Genomic DNA, 21,301 nt, shown 5'->3' on the forward strand with positions numbered 1-21,301 from the left:
GGTGAGCTTCTATATTATAATGGCATTTTGTTTCATTATATAGGCGGACGTAGTTTCGTACAATGCGTACCACCCCACAAATTCAATTTAATTATTTTTTCACTTTTAAATCAATTTGTGCCTCATAAAGAATGCCACGAAAAAATATTTAAATGATAATTTTTTAAAAGGCAAAGTATGACAAAATAAATTGTTTTTAATTATTAATTAATTAAATTGCTTTATTAAATAAAAAAAAAATTAATATGTTTTTGTATAATAAATTCAATAAAAATATACCATATAAAGTTTTAAATCCAAATAGTAATTATTGACAAAATGAAATACAAATAAAGTTAAAGAATTTCCTGATAATTTAAAAAATAAAAAAAATTTAAATTGATCTCGATTTTAATTGAGTTTATAATAATAAATTAAACTTGTTTAAATCAATTTTTTAAATTAAAAATTATAGGTAAAATAACTAGGTTATTAAATAAAATTTAAAAGTTCGAAAGTTCAACTTATTTGAGGTGGTAGATTATGAATTTTATACCATGTGATCCGTTCTTAGTGTGCTATGCTATATGCCATTTTATATGCCATTATAAATTAGTAAAATATTTGTATGAAATAAATGTTCGCACCCCGACTATTTCTGAAGTGAAATTTCAGGAAATTGTAGATTTTTATTTGAAAAGATGTGAGTCCAGTCCTGTTTATTGTATATAAGAAGGACTTTTAGATAATTTAAAGCCTCATGGATTGCAAATGAGGAAATAATTGCATTATAATGCAGATATCTCAATTTAATCTTCTTGATTTTCACATAGCTGTGAATCATTTCGAAGAAATTTTGAAGCAGAATAATTTATATTAATACAATAATGAGAACAGTGTAACTGTCATAATACTGCCTAATTAATTGTTATACCAAATAGACATAATTGGAACATTTAATAATTTACCAAAATTAAATTCAAATTTTAGTATAAGTACTCGTAATATTTTATTGCTCTACATAAAAATTACACATGTGAAATCATAAAAAATTAAATATTTTTTTATTTTATTTTAAAAATTTCAAATGTGCATTAATAGGAGTTGAAAGAATGCAATCATTCATCATTTTCGTATTCCACTTGTACAGTGTGCATATGTATTTATAATGTGTGCACCATTAAATTATCATATAAGATTTTCATAATTTTTGTTTTTAATTAATTTTAACTTATTTGATTTGTGAACTCTTAACATCGACCGACTTAAAATATTATGAGAGTAGACAGGATATTTTTCAACTCTCTATAATTAATTTTAAATTTATTTAAAATTTTACGTAAATGCAATTTGTTATTTTTTTTTTTTTGCATAATTTAATTTGTGTAATGATTATGAAATTTGTATGTAACATTAAAATTATTTGTATGTATGTGGCTTTGTAAATAATATCAACTTTAAGCATGCGTAATTTTTTTTTTATAATTTTAATTTTACTACTAACAGCGTCAATTAACTTATTTAAATTGGTTAAATTTATAATTCGAACTTAAAATTAATATGGAAAAAACAAAATTTAAAATAAAAAATAAAACAAGTTCAAATAATTAAAATTAAAGCAATGTAATGTTGTACAAGTTAAGAATTAATTGAAATTACAATTTGTTTTTTAATGCATTTAATGTATGACACATTTTTAATTCATGTAAGTATGCGTAATGGACAAGTAGGTTCATACATAAATTTATTGTATGTGTTGTTGCACAAAGTTTCATACCAAAACAGTGTAAATGTTTGATACGTAAAAGGTTGACATAGGTCAACTATGTTTTAATTAACATTATACTTTTAATTTTTACTCGAAAATTTTAAAATATTTTAAGAAAAATTTTGTTGAGTTTTTTTTAACATTAATTCTTTTTTTGTAATATTGCAAATAATATACGTATGTACATGTAAATTTTGTAACTAGACATTATATAAGTAAAATTTTATAGAGAAAGATCAATTTGAATTTGTATGTCAAATGCTTAAGGTTATATACCTATGTATGTAAAAAGCAATAATTTCGGCCCAAGTCTTATTTTCGGAGTATATCTCTGATTTACACATTAATTTAAACTACAGTTTAATTAATTCAAACACTACATTAATTTTAATCAATGAATAACTATTTTAAAATAATAAAAATTCAGTAAACACAACATTAAATATGTGCCTGTTTAAATGAGACTTGAATTTAGTAAATTATGGTATTGTAGAAATGAAATTCATTTACAAAATACTTAATCCAAATTTTTATATTTTAAAATTATATAAAATATAATTGATATCGTTATGCAATAAATGCGTGCAACAAAAAATTTCAATCATTCAAAATGAAAATTTTCACAACTCAAAATTCAATTTTTCCTAATCCAAAATGTCATTAAATGTCATGCCCGATCCAACATGATTGTCACTCTTTAATCATATATTTTACAAAATAATTAATTATAATAAAATTTAAATACTGATTCAAAATTAGATTTTAAGTTTTCATCATTTGATTTTTGTACAAAAATTTTGTAAAAATATTAAGGCAATCGCAAAGAAATCAAAATATCAACAAAATACCGTTATATACCATATAAATACGAAATTCATCAAAAATGAAAAAAAATCATACCGAAAATACAATGACATTTTATTAAAATTTTTAATAATTAATATACCTGATACTCTTATAAATATTTTATATTATAACACAAATTGTATTTGTATACGACAAATTTGAATCCAAAATGGAAAGATGTTAAAATAAATTAAATGAAATGTAGAAATGTCAAAAAGTTGTCATACATATTTCTAATAGACAAAATATAACAACAACAAAAATCTTTCGAAAAAATATTTTGAAATTATTATTGTTATAATTTTTCAAAAAAAAATTAATGATAGATTTAGGAAACACAAAAATATTTCAAAAGTTTTGCTACGGCATTATTGCCATTATTTATTGATTTTTCTATATATTTTATGCGTTTCAAACAAAGAGAGGATTGCATTATTTAAAAATGTCTCATATTTCTAACATTCCTTAGAAAAATAGTGTTTCATTATTTATCCATTTGGTGCGCTTTTTTCGCAATTCATGCGTTCCAGACAGGCAGAATTCAATTACTTATGCATTTGTTATACATATTAAAACTTCCAAGCAGTATTTGTCGAATACAAACAAAATGTGAATGGTGCAAGAATGCTTACATTATAACTTTATTGTTATTGTGTATCCTATTAAAATAAAGTGCGTAATTTTTACTTGCACATTAATATTTTTTTCATTTTTTCGCCACACGAATTTTCTTTCGCCACACTATATTTACGTTTTATTACTTTTACAAATGTTACAATTTTTTACCTTTTATTCCTTAAAATTTAAAAATATTTTATTATTAATTTTTTCTTTTTGTTTTAAAATTCCTATATTTACATACCTTAATTATTATTATATTGCATTAATATTATTTTGTATTTTTTTTATTTTCATACCATCAAATATGGAATTTGTTCAAATATTAGCCAACTTTTATTAATAATATTCGTCGTCATATTAATATTGGTATAACAAAAAGTAAAAGCAAATTTGTGCAACTATGTTTATATTCTTATATATACATATATGCACATTATATATATACATACACATACACAATACGTAATATATTTATAATATAAATATTAAATATTTATATTTCGAAAGTTCAAGTACATTAAATCTCTCATTTCCGTGACATTTATAAAAGGTTCATTAATATTATATGTCTGACATACAATTAAAAAATATATACTTATTATATATGTATGAACAAATATACAAATAATAATAATAAAAAATATAATTATAGAAAAAAATAACATCGAGGAAAATTCAAAAAAAAAAAATATAGAAAAGAAAAATAAACGAAAATAAGTAAAATATATTTCTTTTTTATTTTACTGTTACAACAGGCCCGATTACAGCAATGTAATAAGTATAACAACAGGTAGTATATATAGAGTATAATTTTTGTATAACACCAAAATAATAATGATAATCATTATCATCAATATTATATTAAAAATCATCAGCATCATCATCATCATTATTATCATTTGAAAATGATTATAATATGAAAATAAAATACATTACTGTTGTTGGGTTTTTACTGTTTTTCCCGCCATATACATACATACATACATACATAATATAAAATAAAAGAGAAAAAAATAAAAAATGAATCTTCTCAAATGCGGTTTGCGAAAGCTTTAAAACTAAGAAAAATCTGTAAAATATAAAAATTGTTAAAGCAACAGCAACAACATCAACTGTTAGCAACACAATTTAAATAAACTTCACTTAAATATTGAGAAAAGAGCAAAATAGCAAATCAAACAAAACACAAAAACAGCAAAACAAACAAACAAATTGAAAATCAAAATAAAAAAAACAAATGAGATGAGATGAAAAAAAAAAATTAAAAAATTCAAATGAAAAATCGCAAAACAATAAAATAGAAAAGAAAATGCGTATACCATGAAAGTAAAAGTGAAAAATCTGGCAGTTTCAATGATATTGCATACAACAATACTAAAAGCAGAAGTTGATCATGCACATGCATACATACATACATGCACATAATTAAACATAAATGCTTAAGAGCATTGAAAAAAAAAATACAATAAAAATATTTAAAGTCCCAAGCACATTAATCATCAGATAGTTGAAATCGCATATACATACAAGTAATTATCATTGTTAAAGTATGCATAATTGAAAAATAAATTTTATGGACTTGCTTGCAACCATAAATATGTTTTATGTATGTATATCTGTTTGTTCGTAGAGAAAATTTTTATAATTGAATTTTATATCGGTTCGCAGAATTAAAAAGTTGTTGACTTATGATTCTGAATTTATAAATTTTATTATAAATTTAGACCTTCCAATTTTTGGTACCGCAGACTCAATAAAAACTGTGTTTGAATTAGTGTTTCAGGAATAAAGCGATTTCTTTGATAATTCAAATGTAGCCATAAATCGGCCAATTTTCAATCCTTGAAAAATTTTTTCGAGCAATTTTCAAAGGAAATTTTTTAAAAACATTTTATAAAAAATATTTAATAAAAATCATATTTCGACAAATAAAATTAATGGTAATCAAAGAATTGCAAGAGTTACGGGTTAACGTCAACTAAAAAAAAAAACAAAAGAAAAAAACACAAAATTTCAATGCTGGAAAAATGTTGAAATTTTCAGTTTTTTTCTTCTTCAATTTTTTTTTCTTATTTTCATGAATTTTTCTCTCCATTTTTCAGTTGGAATTAAAAGAAAGAAATTAAAAAAACAAAAACAACTACAGCAGGTAGATTTTCGTTAACGTGAGGGTCAAATTTGTAGACAAGTCTCTATCCTGATGCAGTAGATGAGTTCATCTTCAACAAGATAATCTTTTCATCTCCTTTTCTTTTCTTTTTTTTTTTGTTAATTTTAAATAAAATTATTTTAGCATATTTTGGGAAAGCAAATTATACCAAAAATAAATTTAATTTAAGTTCGGCTGATTGTTCGTCTGTTTAAAATTCGCCTATTCAATTGTCTTAAATGAACTTTTTTCATGTTTCTTAAGTACAAAAAAATTCCGAGCATTTTCTGGGATTTTTGAATTTATATTAGAAACTGTTAGAAACTCAAAAGCAATTCGAGCTAATCTAAAAAATTTTGAAAGTCTACCACCATTTTAATATAGGAAAATGTGCTTCCCTCAACAATCTATTAATTAATTTCAAATCTTTAAATTTTTCTTTTCTCTATACATACATTTATTTTTGTATTCAGGTGAATCTGTTAAATTACAAGTATAGATATCGCTATTATCTTTAAATTAAATTTTCTTAATTGTATAAACTGAACGTGTTAAGATTCAACTAATTTTTAAATTAAAAAAAAAAATTCTTCCTGTCTATTTTCGCAGTGCATGAACTCTTTTAAGATGATTCATAAAGATTGTGACTTATTGTAAATTCCCATATTGTAAATTATATAAATTGCATGAGCGAAGGAAAATTATGCAATTGCGTTGCAAAAAAAATTGACTAAATTTGATTTATACAATAAATTTTAGGTGAATTAAATATGTTTTAGGGCCTACTAATTAAAAAATTATTACTTAATTCTAAATTTCCAAAAAATTATAGTAGAAATAATTTTGGAAATAATTTTTAAATAAATTTTAAATGTTAAAATTAAGCTTTCAAAATAAAAACTTACTTGCTCTCATATATTGTTTGCATATATAAAAAAAACATAGCTGTAGGTCAGATTTTTATTAAAATTTAATCTTTGAAACACGCATATGCTTTCGTTTTTATTACAACAAATAATATAATGTATTCACGTATGTATATCTGTATATACATATATTAAAATATTGTGAATATTATTTGATTGAACTTTAATTGAAAATTTATATTTGTATAGCCTGCGTGTTGATTTGCCTTAAAGGCACACTAAAAATGCAATTTAATTAAAATAATATTTTTCACGAATTTTTAAGAATTTCAATTTTTATAATATTATATATGAGTTAAAAAGAAATACAGTACATACATATAGTTAATATGCCCACATGCCGCCATTTTTTATGTAAATTATGAACTTTAGCGGCACGCTGTGCGTATATTTTGAATAAAAAATGTAAAGGACTTATTGTAAACTATTTCGTGCACTTTGATTTCGAGAATTCCATAAAAATTTGTGACATACTTCATACTTTAATATTAAAATTTTTTAAATAATAAAAAGAATATTTGACAAGGTTCAGTTTTTGAAAAAATCTTGAATACAGTTAATAAATAACTCATGAGCTATTCTAGAATTAGCATTACTAAAATTCTTAAATCATAGAAATTTCTATTCTAAATCTACAATATACAAACTTTATATTTATTAATTAAAAAAATAAATTTCATTGAAATTTAATAATCTTTTTAAGTTGTTTCATGGCCTTATCCTACACAACAAATATATTATAAAAATAATAATATGCATTTATATAAAGTAATTTTAATAATAATTATTTATTTTAATTCTAAAATCTTATTTATATTAGATGAACAAGTTTCCTGTATTAACTATATTACACTTATATAATTTATAACATTATTTGGCTTGTTCACATTGTGGTTTTACCACCATTTAAATGTAAAACAGTAAAAATATTTAATCCAAATAATAATAAAGAGGCTGTAAAACATTATATAAGCGTTGAATAACTGACATTTATCATACATGTCGACTAGATCAGTGCCTACAATATAAGAACAAAGAAACAGAAAAGCAAAACTAATTAATGTTATTTTTTTATATTTTAATTTCCTTACATCCGCCATTCTTTTTAAATTTTTTTTTTTTATTTATTAAATTATTTTATTATAAAAACTTAAAAGTCATTGCATATAATTAAAAATGTTAGAATGTATGTAGACATATCGTTAACCATTAATTAATTAAATATATTAATTGATTTTTTTTAATTTATTTAAAATTTATGTCACATCAATTTGTAGTACAGTTTTCACATTATTCCATTACATAAAGCATATACCTTTCCTCTTAACATAATCTGATTTTATTTTAATAAATGTAATTACAATGTAAACATCTAAGTATTTGTACATTTATATTATACATAAAATGTAGTCAGATGATAATTCTTAATGTGTGAACGAAGGGGGTGTCAGGGGCGGATAAGTTTATTTTTACACGAATGGATCCAAACTTAATAACAGAATAGGTTGGGCAGTCTATTTTGAGCAATTGTATGTTGAGCTGTCTTTCCATTTACCGGATTACTGTAGTGTCTTTCAGGCAGAGATAGTCGCATTTGCTTAATATCAATATTTTAACTGGCAGCCAGGCCGTGACAAGGGCCTTTAATAGGTATTCTAATGGATCATTGTCTGATTGGCGAAATCCAGGCAGAAATCTTACGTCTTCGAACGCCCTATGGACTTAGCGAATGTTAGTTAGAAATCTTAGTCGATTTTTGAGGAGTTCGGGATTGTTCGAATGTGCGGCGGAAAAGGAGACATCCGGCGGTATGTGCGGGCTATTGTGTTAAAATTAAATTAATTTTTTTATTAAATTTTACAACATCATTTTGTCAAAATACACGGCAATTCAGTGCATAATATTAAATTTAAATATTTTATTTTTGTAAATTGCGTGAAAAAATTTCTATTTTAATTCTATAATAATTTTGAATACACAATATTAAAAAAAAAAAACAAATTTAATTTAATAACTTATCTGGTAACGTTAATCTACAATTTATTGTTAGCACATCTTTTTATGCAATTGATAATTTCAAAATTTCAAAAAAAAAATTCTGTAAAAAAACTACCTGATAATCTGTCACCATTTTCACATTTTACACAATTTAATTCTTATTTTTTTATTTATTATTATATTTTATTCATAAATTCAAATATTATTTCGTAAAATAGAAAATCGTGTTTTATATTCAATTAAATTCAATTCGCAAATTTTGGTTTTTTGGCTAAGAACATAATTATATAGGTACATATATTGTGAATAAATTATGTGCGGTAGAAAAAAGTATAACTATATACAAACCAAACAAAGTCATTATATAACTATTGTGTATATAGCACCAGCTTGTGTACAGCACAGTATTACAAACTTAATTCTTAAGTAACACACAAAAGATCAGATGAATGATCAAAGGTCATATTGAAAGGAGTTTGAATACATAAAGACTTGTCCATATACTTACATATTATATAGACTGTATTAGAGATATAGATCTAGATTTCTTTTATATTCATTATTACTTAACAATAATTCTGAATAATAATTTACAATTATTATATTATAAATTAGTTATAAAAAAAAAAAGATCTTTTCAGTTTCAATTCATTTGATTTTGCTGTTTTAGTTCTTATATTTTTGCTATTTTTTTTTTTACCTTTTAACTTTATTATTGGTATACTTAATAATATTTCTTTAAAATGGGTATGACCACAAAATACGAAAACTTTTCATTTCAAAAACCGAATTATAAATGCAAAATGCTATTAAAGAACAATACCAAAAAAAAAAAAACCAAGAACAAAAAATACTTTTGTAACGCTTCATAGTTTCTTAAAGTAAAAGTTGTCAGTTGTTTTTTTCTATTTTTCTCCTTAAATACTTAAATAATAGAACACTATAAGCTAGATAACCAACTCATAACCTCTATAGCACTGTATTATACCTATTGCCTTAATAAGATATTCATTCACCTACAATTATAACACAACAAGTTTTACCATATCTTGTGTATATGCAAGCGCAAGTAAACATAGAATCAAAGATTTTTTATTGTTCTTTTCTTATATTTTTGTTGTTATTTTTTTTTTTTTTTTGCATTTTTAAACAGGGTGTTTTTTTTTTGCCATTATTGTTTCTCTTCTATACTTTTAGTTTCGTTTCTTTCCAAACAATAATTTTAATAACAGTACAATAATGGTATTATTATTTAAACAGTAATTGCATGCAACAGCAATAGTCTTAGAAGTAGAAAACAAGCAAAAAAAAAAAAGAGAACAAAATAAAAATAAAGAGAAAAATTAAAATTGTTTTTGCTTTATTATTGTTATTGTTACATTTTTGTGTTTCTGTTACCAAGGCGTTTATTGAACAAAGAAATCAGCAGCAATGTTGAATACAACAACAACAACAACAACAATAAAAAAAACGAAATTGATTTTATTAGAAAAAATACTGCAATTTTTTTTTGTTTTTTTTTTCTAAATTAAATATGGGCTTAAGAACTAGAAAAGCAGTTTACCTTGGTACTATTATTAGGTTTTTTTTTTTCATAAAATAATATACATACACACGTAAACATGTTAAATAACTACAATTTTTTGTTTTTTCTTATTTTTTTATTAAAACTGCTGCTGTTGCCTTTTTTTTCTATTTTAGAGTAACAGGCAAGGAAAAATTAACGACATTCTATGTAATAATAATAGTAACAGTAAGTGCTTTTTTTTTGTGTTTTGCTTTTTTTATTATTATTATTTATTCTGTAATATAGTTGAACGGAATTTCCACTTTTTTGTATAAGAGGTATACTGTTATAGTTTCAACGCTTTCAACATTTTGTTTGGTAATTTTGCAATTTAATTTTGAAGAAAAAAAAATAAACTCGCATTTAAGTAGTTTCTTTTTTTTTATTTTCTTCTTGTTATTATGTGACTTAATAGTTCTATTGTGAATTCTCGATTCTCTATATGATTTTATTTTATAAATGTTATCTATCTATTGTGAATTGAAAATATTTTAAGGGTTGATTGCTTTTTAATTTTAAAATTTTTAAAAAATTTTTTCAATTTTTTTTTATTTTTAATGCATCGTTGAATTTTTATTGATTGAAAATTCTGAAAAGTTTAATAATTTTTAATTACCAATTAATTTTTTTGAAAAGAAAACCTTGAAAATAATATTTTTGACTTTAATTTTTTGCATACCTACAATTTAAATAAGAAACTATAAATATTTTATTTAAAATGAATTTTTTATGTTTAATCAAACGTATAGAATAAAGTTTAAAGGCCGATAAATATTCAAATTTCACTAATTATTGCAAAAATTAATTTCGTGAAATCATAAAAATTTTTATGTGATTTTTAGAAAGTGTAAAATATTATTTATCAGTTATAAAATTAGGAACCAAAAATATTTTATTAGAATTATTAGAACTGAACACGGGTAAACAATTTCGCTTATATAAAAAAAATTATTTTTAAATAGTCACCTTGACCTCCTTAAATCAGTAATAATTTTTATTTCAATTGAATCTGTCAAAATGATTTTAAGCCCATTGTGAATCCTCTTTCTACGTAGCGCACAATCACATACAAAAAATTTTTTAAAAATACATTAAAATTTTTTTTTAATATTTTAACAGGGTAATTTTTTCGCTTAAATACTTTTAAGCGAAGTATTTAAGCGAAAAAAATTGTCCTGCTAACGATATCTACAGGAGGTGCTGTATAACAAGGAGGAGGAGGAGGAGACGATAGCTTATCCTCTGCCCTCAAGTCCATCTTTGGCATGGAGAAGACGGTGATTCCGCTCCGAGTTCTTTCTGTCGATACTATACAAGAGTAAGGGAGTAGTTATAAATAGTATCCTATAATTGTCATAATTATCTATTGCAATTTTAATATTGTTGCTAATGCATATGTAAGTACATTAAAATATGTATAACAAAATAAATAAAATTTAATTCATTTTTAAGTTCTGAGTATTATAGTTTTTCGAGTTAGATTCATAAAGACAAGTTTTCTTGAAATGAAAATTTAGAAGAAAAAGAACATAAAATATGAAAATAAAATATAGAATATAGCAAACATTAAACAAGCATATAGAAAACAAAAAGAAACAAGCAAGAAAACATGTTTAGAAAATATTGGAACACATTATAATAGTAATTGGGTTTGTCGCAAGGCTTGGCTACACCTTTAACAAAAAAAAAATTTTTTTATTTTTTTAATTTTTTATTCAATTTTTCTATTTTTAATTTTTTACTTTTTTTCTAAACGGTTAAGTTAATAGAAACGAACACACACACACACACAAGTATTGTTAAGGTTTAGAAAACCAGAATTTTTTTCTCAACTAATATTTTAGGCAAGAAAACAGCAAAATTACTACACAGAAAGTAATAAACAGAAAAATCTATACAAAAAGTCAGAAACGAACTCATTAATAATATAGTTGAAAAAAAAAAATTAAAAATCTTTTGAGAAAAAACAGAGCTTTTTAATTTAATAGTACATTGTATTTACAATAGTTGCATAAAATTTTTAGTAAATACTTGCAACAACAACAATATGGAACAGAAAATCTGCTTGGAAAATAATTTACTATATTTTAATACCAAAAAGAAACGTAAAGAAAAAATTAAATTTTATACAAGAAAATCTAATAAGAAAAACTGAAAAACTAAAAGAAACAAACAAAAAAAGCTGAAATACTTGAAAAGATGTTGAAAACTATGAAAAAAAAATCAAAAAGAAGAAATGAAACTTTGCAATTCTATAAACAACCGTGAATGGAATTTTCTTGATTTTTTTTTTTTTTGGGTTGGAAACTCAAAAATTTTGTAATTTAATGTTTTCATTTTATTAATAATATAGTAAAATTACTACAAAATTTATTTATGTACTATGCTGTAGTAATAAAGAAAATTGTGAATTTAAATAGAATTTAAGTGAATTTATTGTGAATTTAAATTTTTTGTTCCAAAATATTTTAAATATTTCCCAAATTTTATTCTTTATGATATCGGGCATATGTCAAAAATAATTTAAATGCAGTTGGGTTGATTTTTGTTTCATCTACGGATATTTCAAACATTTCATCAAACTTCAAACCATATCGAACAAAATCTTTGAATGAAGGTATGTTCGACATGAGTACGAAATGAATATAAATTAGAACGATCAAAAAAATGAAAATCGCAATCAAACTGCTTCAAAATTTTATTTTTGGAAGCACTTAAATTTTTAAAATGTAAGAAAATAAAAAAAATAAAAAAATATTTTATTTAGTTTTTTTTTTGTGTTTCAAGCTTTAATGACTTTGAAATGCATACAAAATTTTTTTAAAGCGAAAAAATCCAAGAAAAGTCATTGGTTAAATATTCAAATAAAATCGAAAAAAAAACACATGCTTGTTTTTTTTGTACAAAAGCATAAAATTATGGTCTTTTTGAAAATTTTATTATTTTGTTTTATTTCTCTTTATGTTATGCGGTATGACTAATAATTAGAACAAATTTAATAGTAGAAGAAAAAAAATGCTCACTCGTAAACATTTTAACACACAAAATTGCTAAAGACCAAAAAAAAAAAGGAATTAGAGCCTGAGAATGGGATTTTTTTTTCTCGATATTTTTTTTTATGTTTCACCATGCTTCAATATTTTATAAGATGGGAACTCCCTTTTTTTTTTGTTGTTATATTAAATTGGAAGCATAATTTTATATAGTGACAGCATATTATGCCTACTGGCGCATGTACAACATTTTCAATAAAAAAAAAATTATTATCTTTAAATGTCAAAAATTTTATAAAATTAAAAAAAAAATGGAAATAATTTTTCCTTTTTTTTCCATTTTAATTACATTAATTTATTGCTTACAGTTCTTAGTGTCTAATAGTACAAAAATGTTGGTATCGCGTACAGCTGGAGATTATTTAATTTTAAGATCAAAAGAATATTGTACTAGAAAATAAAAAATTTAATTATTTTTTGTTCTAATTTTTTTTTAATTACTATATTATAGTTTTTTTTAGCTTAACGTTTAAAAATTATTATGACAAATTAATATTATAAAAGAGTGAGAGAGAGAGAGGACATGAAAACATGAAAATTGATATTGTACAATGGAACGGTAATTATTTTTTGTTTTAAGGTTCCATAAATAGAATTAATTATAGTCAATAAATTGTCTTGTATAACAAAAGTCCTTAAATATATAGTTTGAAAAAAAAAAAATTAGAAATTTAAAGAAAAAATAGAACAATCTATCAAACGAATGGTTTGTATAAAAACACATTTCATTTCGGCATATAATTTTGAGTTGAAACTGACATTTTTAGTTTGACATTTGGTTGAGATCGAATTCTAAACATTTTAAAAAGAGAGTACTTTTAAAAAGAGGAATACGTTTAGAAAAAAAAAAATTGTATGGGTATAACAGTTAAAGTATCAAAGTTTTTAAATTAGCTAAGAAATATAATTTTATTTTTTCTGTTATATATAAATAATTATAGGTACATTTTCCGAAATATTTTTTATGGAAATGTTGTAAAATCGAGCAGTTTTGCGAGTAAGTGTATATTCAATAGTGTCATACAATACCATAGTACAATTTAAAAAAAAAATTTATACTGGCAATAAACCAAAATTTTTTGTAAATTTTTCATTAATTGCTTAATTTTTATTATATAGATCTATAAAATTTGTAAGAAATCATAAAATTTTTTGAAACTCTTTTGTATATTTTATAGTATATCAAAAATATCATGCCACAAATATATTAATTGTAAATTTTATATTCCAACAATTGAAAGTTAGGAAAACACACCCTGAATATAGCGACAAAAAGCATATATTGTTTACCACTCCACATTTTTCCACATTTTTGAAAAAAAAAATTTAATTATGTATTAATAATTACTATATAGTTTAATTCCCATGTGAAAAAAAATTATACATTACGAGTATATTATGTATAACATGTAATATGTGCAAGCATGTGCAAGTAATTTTTATAATAATTAAATTATTTATTTCATTTCATTTCAGAAAATAAAGGAAATCTTGTAATACATATTCCATATTAAAAAATTTTATAATTCAATACACACGATTTCAACATAAAATTACACTTCTGATTGATACACACTCTCTACAATCTATACAATATGAAATTGTAAATTTGGTGATTTTGAATTGTTGATTAAAATTACTAGGCATTTATAATATGAGGAATGAAATTACTTGAGGCAAAGAACACATTAAACTTTTAATTTCAGAAGTTATACATCACTGTATGGGTTCGTATTTATTTGTTCGCTAAAAATTGTAAATTTCAATTAAAAATTCTTGTTTGAATAAAATCCATAAATTTCGAACTTGTGTGTAAAACAAAATCAAATATATAAGTAATAAAGTTCTATAAACTCCAAATTTTAATAAAACGCTAGCAAGACCCAGCAAAAACTATTATCAGTTTCAATAGTGTTTACTATCAATTAATTTATTAATTAATAATTTAACGAAATCGTATTGCATTTTCAATATTAAATAATAAATATTGTACAGCAGCATATACGATGACAATTTTAACTACTTACAACAAAAAATTAACATTAAAATTAAATATGAATTAAAATTTAAGAATTGAGAGGTAAAAGAGCCGGATATATCCACATAATATTTAATTAAGCTATAAAATCTTTTAAAACATATTCAAGCGTAGGCTACATAAATTGTACTACATTTTAATTTTTTTTTTGTCGTGAAATACTTAAAAATCAAATAAAGATTAACGAGAAACAGTACAAAATTTATTAATTAATTTATTTCCGTTATATATAATGTATATATACATACGAGTATATATATATATTTATTTTTTAAAATTTAAATACTAAATTTAGAAATCAATCATAATATTCTTAAAATGGTAACTCTACATTCATACATATTTCTTTTATTATATACTGTTATACATATATATAACATTTTAATCTATATAAGAAATAAGTATAATTCCAATTAATATTAAAATTCTTAACACATAACAGAATAATCGTATAACACTTTTAATGAATTTTTAAATTTATAAACAAGCATTTATTATATTCTAATTAATTGCAAAATTAAACAGTAGAATCTTTTCTTAAATGAAATTTTAACAAAATGAAAACTTGTATAGTTTGTTTAAACATACAAACTGCAATGAATTATGTAACTACAGCCAATGAGTGAGCTTTTGATATCAAAACAGCTGATATTGTTATTTGATTAAAGACAGAAACATACGGATTTGAGCAATTGTATGTTGTATGAGAATTTTTGGAGAAATAATTTAATTATACTATAATTCTCCAATTCATATACATATTACAATTCTCCAGTGTACTATACACAATATGGTGGCAAACTTAATACTGTTCTGTCATAAAATTTAATTTACAATTCTTACTTATATAATATGTAAGTGGGCAACTGAAAATTCTTGTCTAACTAGGCTAACATTAAATTCTGATTGTTATATAAGAATTGAAGACACGAGTGAATGAAGTTGTCATTTACAATTTTTACGAAAATGGGTTTATTGTATAAATAGAAGTTTTGAATGTTTATCTTTCATATGCAAAAACTAGTTTTTCAAAAAATGACTCAGTTTAAGAAATAGCTTATCTTCAAAAAGTGTTATATCACACTTTTGAATTATTTTGCTTTGAAAGAAGGTTAATTTAGTCGAAAACTGTACAGTTGACACCTTCATTCACTCATGTCTTCAATTCATATACAATATTATTTGTACTATTATATTTTGCTCCACTGTTTTTAATAAGTGTCTATGCTTTTTATGTGTATTTCATTAAGTTTTTATCTTAAAAATTCATAAAACTGTTTTATACCTTTTATATAATCTTAAGTAATTTAAGGAAGAAACTACTTGCTTACTTTTTTTTAATTAATCGCATAAAATATTTTAGTTTTAATAAAAAGTTTGTTGACTTAATAGTTTATTTATATAACAACATTAAAAATTCTATTTTCAATAAAAAGCAGAGTGCGAAATTTTATTAATTTTTTTCAAAAAAAATATTTTTTTAACAAAACAACTTTTTTTATTTATTTATTTATTTATTTATTTTGTTTGTTTTATAGAAATTAAACAGTTAAATTAATATTAGATCATTTCATCAGAATTTCTAAAATAGAAAAGTTGAATAGATTATGCCATTATGGCCGGTTCCCATTTTATCTTTATTCATTTTTAATAATCTTTGTTTAAAAAATGAAAAATAAGTTATAAATTATTTGCTTAATTTTCGTAAAAAAAGCAAGAATTTTGAAATTGTTTTCTTAGAACGCAATATTCTTGTACTTTTGTTATAACTGTTATATATACGATTATTCTGTTATCTGCTAAGATTTGAAGAGCATTCTTGTTCAAATTATTATAGAAAATTGAAATTTTTTTTATGCATTTTCTAGAAAATTTGGAAATTATTAAATAACAAATGTTGATATGCTGGTGGTTCTTTTAAAGCTTCAATGCCACTCCACGGAATATTTAAAATTATAAAATTAATTGTATTCTTAATTTTATTTTTTAGAATCAACCCGAGTCACAAATAAAAATTTAAATGCTTATGTATCAGACAAAATTTATTTTTATGTAAATTGGAATATTTTTTAATTTCAAATTGAAATTATTCAAATGACAACAAGGGATTAACTAAATATGAGAAGAAAAAATTAAATAATATGAAAGTCTTCACTCCAATGTAATGATAAAGGAGATTTGAGTAATATTAAAATATTTTTTTATATTAAAAATAGAAAACTTTACATATAATTATGAAATTTTTATTTACTAATGAAACTTTTCTCTGAAAATTCCTAAACTATGGATTTTAAGCAAAACTTAAATTAAAAGTAAAAGAAATTTAATGAAATCTAACATTAAGAATGCTGGATAAATCGCTTAGCCATCATTCCTAACTATATAGAACGTATTTAATTGAACTCATTCATTAATTACAAAATTTAATCATACAAAAAAAAAATTTCCATGGAATATTATTTTGCCTTTGCCCTCAAATATCCTTGGCGAAATAACTACTATCTTACAATAGTTTGCTAGACCAACAAAATGTCTATGATTCCCAAGATTAATGTTAAACGAAAAAAATAACATACATGAAAAGTTAATAAAAATTTAAAAGACAAATTTAATTCGAAATGATAAGATTATTCAAATTAATAGACCAATCAAAGTCAGGTTTTTTTTGTGCCAACACATAGCCAGACATTTTTATTAATTCAATTATTTATGCTTCTCATTTCTATATTTAAATACTATTAATTTTACATAAGTAAGATGCAAATAAAAATCACAATATTTATTATATAAAATGAGACCGCAAAAAAACGTTTCCATTCCGGCTATTAAAGAAAAAAATTGCATTTTTCCCTTTTATATTTTAATTCTGAAATACAAAAAAAAATACAATAATTTTATTTTCTTGTCTACCTTATCTATACAGATACTAATTGCATTCTAGACCTTTTAACCTTTCTTAATCCAAATAAGCACCGTATTCAGTTACGTATAGTTATAATATTACATTTACAATTTAGCGTAGTATTTCGCAAATTTATTACTCCAAGCTATCATAATACAATTGATAAAAAATAAAACGTTTGTCCTTAACTTTTAATTCCCTATATGTACGTGCACTCTACATGATTGTGGCTACAAGTTCAAAAACAATTTTTTAATCTTATTAAGTACTTATATTAAAAATATTGACATTGTGACATTAAAGCCCCATGCACATTTGTATATATATATATAAATATTTAAAATCGTTTTGTTATCCTGTGTAGTTCAACTTGGGCTCTGCAATAATAAAATTTTTCTACCGTCACTTTTCTACATTTCATGGAGTCATTAATTTTTTTTTTTGCTTTTAAGATCCAATTTATTTTATTATTCATTAAAAATAAATTTGTACCAATAAATATTATTTAATTCATTATTTAAAATACCATTTTAAATCTTAAAAAAGAAATCCTGTTCAGTAAGGACCTTGGCGCTTCAGTTTTTTTTTTGTTAAATCGATTTTAAACAGAGCAGAGCACAAAAAAAATTTTTTTTTTTTCTTTTTTGATCAGTTGCAATTTTACTGCTGTTTGTTTAATCAATTCAAAAAAAAAAGGAAAAATGCTTCAAGTTCATGCAAAGTACCGCTGTGTTTATTGTTTTTTTCCACTTTTATTATACAAGAAATTTATGAGATTTTAAAACCAAAAACCAAAAATTATTTTTATAAAATCAATGAAATTTAATAATTTTTCACTCACCGATTTCAATATTTTTCTGATTTCTTGGTTTTATACTACACTCATTTGGTCATTAATTCATTTTCAATATTGTTATACGATATATTGTAGTCAACAGAGTTTAAGGAAATGTTCAATGGATTTTTTCCCATATTTATAATGTACAAAAAGAAAAAGGTTCATAGTTCACACAATTCTAAAAAGGTGAATATTGAAATTTGTGATTGCCAAAAATTTTCTTAAAATAAACTAAAGCAGATTTTGAATCATACATTAATAATGAAATGTTAAAAATTAATTTATTAAGAAATTAATTTAAATATGCGCTGATGAATAATATTTTTAAAGAGTTTGACATTGGGAAAATTTTTGGTGACATTGGCAAATGATGAGAAAAGAGAAAATCAATGTATGAGGTAGATTTATTGTATATATTGAATTATATGTATAAATTGCAAATAACGGGGCTTTGTAAAATCAAATCTGTATACTATTAAAAATTCAAAGGGTGTCGTGTAACAATTACAACCACAGTATTTTAATTATGGAATTACACCTATAAATTTTTTTTTAATTAATTTATTTAATTTTGAAATCGAACAACTGCTTAGTACAAGCATTTAGTATAACCAGAATCGAACGTATATAGCTACTGCACATCGAATTAAAAGAAAGCGTCACCAAATTTCAGAATAAATTAAGCACAAAATCAATGCTACTGTAGAGTCTGACCTTAAGCACCGTCTTATTTATACAAGAAAACCAATGGCTTACTTATACAAGAATACACCGTATGGCCTTACCGTATGGCTCCTACTTATATTCGTATAAGAAAAGCAACAAATAGATAAGTTTATTTGACGCAACATGCTACCGTATAGCACCAACTATACGATAACAACACGTTATCGTATAGTTAGCTCATGCGTCCTATAGTCCGTATATTGTGACACAGAACATTGAAAAGGTCGATCGAAGTTACTTGAATTTTTCTGATTTTAAGTTACTCGAATTCTTCCTGTAAGAAATTTTAGCCAATAAAATCGAGGCAACCACAATACCCGTCATGTTATGTTCAATTATTCATGATATTTTTAAATTATTCAACTTGATGAAATTAAAATATTATTTCTGATTCTAAAATATCATAAAAATTTATGAGTTTCCAAAGCTACAAGTTGTATTTGGAAAATCTTTATAAGTATATAATTTGATTTTGAACCACAAAATAATAATTTATACATGTACTCGTATAACAAATTTATTCAAGAAAAATCCTTCACACTCTTTAATATTAAAATATTTTCGAATTCAATCTTAAAATATTATAGCTCATAATTTTTCAAAATTAAAATACAAAAGTGCAATTCTTACCTGTTATATTAATTAATAATATTAATAATCCAAATATATTGAATAATCCAAATAAATTTTTAATTGTTGCCATGATGATGTCCTTTTTAAATTCTTCTGTTCTTATTTTTATTGTAAAGTTCACAAATTAGAATCACAAGTGTAAATATAAAAAAGATTTAGAAATAAAACAAAAAAATTCAATGAGATTAAGATTAAATCTCTCTTTTTCCTTTCTCTATTTTTCTTTATTTTTAACACAAAAAAATCAGAAAATTTTTTTCTAAAAAAAGAAATCCTTTATTATCCCTTTTTGCTTTCAAAAAAAAAATTTTTTTTTTTTTAAAATTCAAAATTATCAAATTTAAGGAAAAATTCAAAAAAAATTTAAGGAGAAAACTTTGTTTTTTTTTATTATTTTATATTTTCATTTTTTTTCTCCAATTTCGAATTCAAAAAAAGAAAATATCCTTTTTTTTATCAAGGTATTTTTAATAGGTTTGTATTGAGTAATTTTTTCAAATATTTTTTTCAAAATTTTTCAAATTTATTTTTTTTTTTATTGTGATTACATAAAAAAAAATTATTTTCAATTGAACATTAACCTCTCACTCTCATTTATTAAAAAAAAAACCAAAAAAAAATAAAATAAAAAATTCGCAAATTCAGAGTTTTTCCTTCATTTTTTTCCTTTATGTTTTCAATATTTTCTTTTCTCTTCTTTTCTTTTTTCTCTGTTAATTTTCCTTTTCGTTCGATTTCAAATGCAAATTAAAAAAAAAAATAAATAAAAAAAATTTCTTATTAATTTATTTCTTATACTTTTTTTAACTTTATATATGCATATGTATATATATATACATATATATATATATATAATTTTAAATTTTATTTATTACTCTCTTTTCTTCTTTTAATTTAAAAAACAAAAAAAAAAACCATCAAAAAATTTCACTTTTGTTTAATTCGTGATTAATTCAATATGAAATGCATATGTACATACACACATATATGTATATATTATATATTATATGCACATATATATATATGTATATATATATATATATATATATCAAAATGTTATATATATAATATTATATTGAAATTGAAAACTTCTGTTTCCTAATAAATATTAAATTTCTTTTACAAAATAAAAAAAAAAAAACAATTAATGCAGAAATAATTTTTTTATTTTTATCCAAAAAAAAAATTTGTTTTTCAGTTTTTTTGTAATATATATATTTGTATATATAAATATCTGAACTAATATATTATTATTAA

General features: G+C 22.4%; 1 long non-coding RNA gene across 1 annotated transcript in view; it reads right to left on the minus strand.

Moving 5' to 3' along the window:
- Nucleotides 1-21,301, minus strand: part of LOC129608293 (uncharacterized) — a 79,314-nt gene that overhangs the window by 57,164 nt on the left and 849 nt on the right. Inside the window, exon 2 of the long non-coding RNA XR_008696881.1 lies at nt 20,042-20,766. This is a non-coding gene — a long non-coding RNA (uncharacterized LOC129608293). The remainder of the gene's footprint in view (nt 1-20,041; nt 20,767-21,301) is intronic.

This window comes from Condylostylus longicornis, unplaced genomic scaffold (assembly GCF_029603195.1).
Source record: "Condylostylus longicornis isolate FDR11 unplaced genomic scaffold, ASM2960319v2 ptg000031l, whole genome shotgun sequence".
In the NCBI taxonomy this organism is placed as follows: Eukaryota; Metazoa; Arthropoda; class Insecta; order Diptera; family Dolichopodidae; genus Condylostylus; species Condylostylus longicornis.